Source organism: Podarcis muralis, chromosome 1, assembly GCF_964188315.1.
Source record: "Podarcis muralis chromosome 1, rPodMur119.hap1.1, whole genome shotgun sequence".
Lineage (NCBI taxonomy): Eukaryota > Metazoa > Chordata > Lepidosauria > Squamata > Lacertidae > Podarcis > Podarcis muralis.
Genome location: NC_135655.1, coordinates 105,784,035 through 105,790,113, shown reverse-complemented (window position 1 = coordinate 105,790,113; position 6,079 = coordinate 105,784,035).

The following is a 6,079-nucleotide window of genomic DNA, read 5'->3' as shown; positions in this document are numbered from 1 at the left end:
CCGGAGGCTGCCGGGAAAGCGGAAGAACTGGTGCTTTTGTGGTTTTGTGGGTGGGGCCACACTTACCCTTGGGGCGTGTGACGTATGACGCACGTCACTTGCTGGAATGACGCCCGGGATCCGCGCGTGTGTGTGCGCGCGCGGTTCCATCTGTACAGGTCGCTGAGACCCGTTGAATTAAATGGTGCAAGGTGCACGCGGCGGTTTTAGAGGTGTCAGAATACTACTACACTGCATCTCCCACCCCACCCTACAAAACACAAACACACACACACACACGAGTTTTAATTTGTATTTATCCCAATTTAAATACCTCAGTGACCCGTTCGCAAATTAAGTCCCCGCCTGGAATTAAATTTCATGTAAAAGGTAAAGGGACCCCGGACCGTTAGGTCCAGTCGTGGCCGACTCTGGGGTTGCGGCGCTCATCTCGCTTTATTGGCCAAGGGAGCCGGCATACAGCTTCCGGGTTGAAACACCGTTTACCTTCCCGCCGGAGTGGTACCTATTTATCTACTTGCACTTTGACGTGCTTTTGAACTGCTAGGTTGGCAGGAGCAGGGACCGAGCAACAGGAGCTCACCCCCTCACAGGGATTCGAACCACCAACCTTCTGATCGGCAGGTCCTGGGCTCTGTGGTTTAACCCACAGTGCCACCCGCGTCCCTAAATCTCATGTAGGTGATGTTAAAGTTTGTTGGGTCCTCTATCTTGTAGGATTGCAACACAACAGTGCAATCCTGTGCACATCTCAGAAGCAAGCTGCGTGGAGTTCAATACAGCTGACTTTACGGGACTGCAGCCCTACTGAACTAGAGAAGTTCTTACGTGTGGAGAAAGGGCAACAGTGTGTGGTTGTTGTTTTTTGGCAGGTTATAAGCAAAGCACAGTGTTATGCGGAGAAGATTGGCACTAGGGAAGATTGCGCAACACCAAATTCACTTCTCTTCCCCGATCTTTCACACCTGGCCAAACTTCTAATCTACACCTTTCTCCCTCCTTAATTAGTCAGCTGAAATGAAGAAAGCTTGGATAAAAGCTAGGCACGGATTCTCATAGGAAATGACTGTTAAGCTCAGTCCCAGTAGTAAGAACATTCCTGGGGGCTCAGAAGCACTTATTCCTAATAAGTGTATGCCTGCCTCTCTAAATTACTCTTTTGCCCCTGCCTCCAGTTTATGTACCACAGAGGTCTATTTAAAAAATGAGGTAGATCTGTAGTCTGTATTAACTATAGATTTTGCTAACAGCATCATTATATTGGCAATTTTAGGATGCAGTTTCAATTCATCTGGCTGTTTACTTTAGAACAAGCTCAGAATCTTCTACTATGCTTAGAGGTTTACAGCAGATGCCCATATGTTTTTCAACAAATAAGTCAAAATAGAAAAGATTCCTCAGTGTAAAAAGACTGAAAGGCACTGCTCTAGGATCCCAAATTTCCTTTCTGATAAGTAGGAATAGTTTACCTTATGTGGTCAGACAGAAACACATCAGAGCTGGAAGGAGAAGCATTGCTGCTATATCCTAAATATACTGCTCAAGTACTGTACATGTAGGATTTTTTTCAGATGCACTTCTAAGCTATAGTTTAGAGTTAGACCTCTTTGAGTAAATCTGAATGAGCCTCAGAGTCACACATTTCCCTTTACCAGCTCTGGTGCAGCCACAAATAGAAGATCAGAAGCTTTTACTTCTGCTTTTAAATTAACCACAGCTTCCCATTATATCCAAACTCAGGGGAACGGTGGTTAGTTTAAACAAGCCAGGATCAAGCCATGGTTTATGACCTGGGCTTGTTCATTAATCACAGTTATAATGAATATATTATAGTCATCGGAATTAGGGAAGCTAAAGTCAATGCCTTTCTCACTTTTGAAAAGCTGTTTCACAAATAACAAGAAAATGAACACAGAATATTTCCCAGCTAATCTGACACTCTCCTTCCTTAACTATAGTCCCACTGAACCTGTTTTTCCAGAACCAAAGTCCTGAAGGAAGAGACATTCTGACAATTCTGAATCAATGCAAATTAGCGTCAAAGTTCATAATAAGGACAACATTACATGCAGGATGAAAAGAATTCTATCACAAGCTAGATACCAGTTTTTGTTTGAAGCTCAGCCTTCATCTCTTTAGGAAACTGGTTGGGTAAGTTTGTCCCATGATTCAAAATCCACCCCATTAGATCATCAACCACCTACTTTTTCGCACAACAACAATGTAGCCTAATATTAAGCACCAAGATTATAAACAAGCATAAAAACTGTAAAGCTCCATGCATTAACATTTCAACATGCTATTTATTTCATTGGTTAGGATTTAAAATTCAAATTTGCAAACAATCTCTAAATTCCATTCAATAAATACTATGTTTGTCCTAAATACAATCAGAGGAGAGGGAAGTGATATTATGTTTATAAGTAGCTAGTTGCTAACTCAAGGTCACTCCCTTGACTCATAGTCCTTGGGGTTTTTTATCATATTTATAAAGATGACATCAAATGTCTGACTCATTAATTACTGGCCCCAGTCCTGTTTTGCTAACATCCAATTTGCACACAGAAATTTAGCAGACACATCTCCAACCAAGGAGCAGCTTGACACGGTAGATTTCTGTGCGTCAGATTGTTGTTCAAGGTACACAAGCATTAAGAAAGACGGTGCAAAATAGCAGAGCAAAAACGGTTACAAGTGCTTCCGTAAGAAAGAAAGCTGAAACTCGATACGCTTAGTAAAAGGCAACCCTGTGTTAAATTCCTTAGGCAAATGTTCAAGCACATGGTGGCAAACCATCTCCAGGTTTTCTTTGATGAAACTGGTTGTTCTGATTCAAATCTAGTTTTGGGACCTAAACTGCCTTGCACACCCTGGTGGGATGACATACACAAGCAGATGGACATTCAGAGTGCCAACTGGCAGGTTCCAGTGAGTACCTGTACTGTCTTTCTTTTTTTTTTTTTAAGGCCCTGCTAATGCTCAGTGATCTACACTAGCCACTAGTTTGTTTATGGTCTCAATTCAAAGTACTGATTCTGACCTCTAAAGTCCTAAATGGCCCAGGACTACAGAATCTTAAGAATCATCTCTATCCATACAAGTCTGGCTCTTGTTGGTTTTCTTCACTTACTGTTGGGCTCCCTGCCCTACCAGTCCCAATTGACGTCAACTACCCAATGGGGACATAGTCATGATCTGGGAGAGTATAGCATGTAGCATTGGTTGTTATCTCCAGTAATGCTTCGTTCCCTATTACTCTCCTGTTATAACTGTCCTGGCATATCTTTGGTAGAGTGTACCAGCAGAGCATTCTACAGATGTTCTGCCATGCTGTTTATCATGGCAGCAGTGTTATCTCAAATTCTGTCAGTGAGACGGGGTTTCTACCATATCCCTCAGCTGAAGGATCTGATGTACAGTATTGCTCTGTTAGTTCTAAACCAAGTTTTATTATGAAAGCTTTAAATCCTTTTGTTATCTTACAAATTTACCAGCAATGTACTTAGTTTAACCTTGCTTAAAAGTTTCAAAAATATGTGTTTTCAATACTCCAGTGGGATGAAATACTGTATTTTTTGTATCAGTTTCTCAAATTATTATCTTAAACCTGACACCTCTTTCTCTTTGTTAACATCTGAAAAAACAAAATTGTGGGCCTAGAAAGGAACCTTTTACAACCGCCTTTAGCATTTTAGCGCAGAAGTCAAACAAAAACTTTATACAGTGGTGCCTCGCAAGACAAAATCCGTTCCGCGAGTCTCTTCATCTTGCGGTTTTTTCGTCTTGCGAAGCACGGCTATTAGCGGCTTAGCGGCTATTAGCGGCTTAGTGGCTTAGCGGCTATTAACGGCTTAGCGGCTTAGCGGCTTTAAGAAAAAGGAAACAAACTCGCAAGAACTCGCAAGACGTTTCGTCTTGCGAAGCAAGCCCATAGGGAAATTTGTCTTGCGGAACGACTCAAAAAACGGAAAAACCTTTCGTCTAGCGAGTTTTTCGTCTTGCGAGGCATTCGTCTTGCGGGGCACCACTGTACAAACGTCTTACCAAATATATGTATGTTTTTCTTCTTTACAATGATACAAAGATATGGCTGTCAGAATATTACACCCTGGGAGTGTCAATATGTTCAATTCAATGTTTTCTCTTGGAACATATATTTACACAATATATCTTAAATTCTTTACTATGTGTTCTGTTCACAATCTGGATATACGCTGTTATTTTTATATTGGTCTTATCATAAACCAGTTGCTTCTTATGATGTCTTTAACATAATGTGAAGTTCAGCACAGAGGAATCTGAACTCCCAACCACCAAATCCATTTCTTGATATCTGGTAGCACCTTCACAAGCTCATATCCATATACAGTGGTACCTCGGTTTACGAACTTAATCCGTTCCGGAAGTCCGTTCTTAAACCGAAACTGTTCTTAAACTGAGGCGCGCTTTCCCTAATGAGGCCTCCCACCGCCAGTGCCCTTCCACCGTTCGACTTCTGTTTGTAGACTGAGGTTTGCTGAAGTTTGCTAACCGGAACACTACTTCCAGTTTTGCAGAGTTCATAAACTGAATTGTTCTTAAACAGGGCTGTTCTTAAACCGAGGTACCACTGTACTGTATTCAGCTTGAAATGTAGAATAGCTCATTAACCTTTGGTTGAGCAGTGAACTGAAACCATTTTCCCCCCTATTTCAGTTTGATGGAAAATATACAATCTTAATGTATACAGTATTTATTTCATCAGTTTATACATATTTGCAAATTCCAGAAAGGAGGACTTTGGCAGAAAAGCATGAACTAGTCAAGCATTTTACATCTTCAGAAAATGAAAAGTATCAATTTTATTTTTGTCCTCATTAATATTCTGCTCGTATGTGTGACTTCATTATCCTATAGATAAAACCTTTTGTCATAACATGTATTTTCCACCTCCTTTCTTTCCAAGTTATATGTAGATTTGGTTCGTTACGTCTTCGGTTCTCCAGACACTTTTGCATGGTTAGTGATTATTACCTTGCCTTTTACTCAGGGTCTTTTATTCTTCAGTTACAATTTAGTAGTAAAGCAACAATTTGACTTCTGTCCTGGTCGAAAAGATGAAGGTGGTGTACACTATCAGCTAATTTTTTTTTGGGGGGGGGGAGGAACCACTTGAGCTAGAACTGGAAACCCTCTGTTCTGTAGCTCAGTCAGCACAGCATGAGACTCTTAATCTCACAGTCATGAGTTCGATCCCCAAGTTGGGCAAAAGATTTCTGAGTTGCAGGGAGCTGGACTAGATTACCCTTCCAGCTCTACAGTTTTATGATTCATGTGCGTTGAGCCATTGAACAGAGGCTTAGATCCTCTCTCTTACCAATAAAAGTATTCCCATACCGGCCACTGGACTTAGATAGAAAGGCCTACAAGAGTTTTCCTATTTGGACTGAATGTTGCTTGAGCAGCAACGGTCTTCCTTGTCTCTGACTCTTTGGCTTAGCTCCTAAGCTCCCTGCTGTGTGCTGCCTACAGCCCAGTCTCGACACAGTGATGGTTATTGCTTCTTAGATCACATCTACACAACACATTTAAAATACTTTCATACCACTTCTACAGTCATGGAGAATTCTGGGAACTTAGTGGATTCTTTGGGGAAGACCATGACTCCTAAAAAGGGACGCGGGTGGTGCTGTGGTCTAAACCACTGAGCCTAGGGCTTGCTGTTCGGAAGGTTGGCGGTTTAAATCCCCGCGACGGTGTGAGCTACCATTGCTCAGTCCCAGCTCCTGCCAACCTAGCAGTTCGAAAGCACGTCAAAGTGCAAATAGATAAATAGGTACCACTCCGGCAGGAAGGTAAACAGTCTTTCCGTGTGCTGCTCTGGTTTCGCCAGACGTGGCTTAGCCATGCTGGCCACATGACCCGGAAAAACTGTCTGCCGACAAACGTTGGCTCCCTCGGCGAGATGAGCACCGCAACCCCAGAGTCATTTGCAAGTGGACTTAACTGTCAGGGGTCCTTTACCTTTACCTTTTTTATGACTGCTAAAGTGGTATAAGAGAGTGTCAGCAGCGACTGGCACAGCTGCTCCATGCTGTCA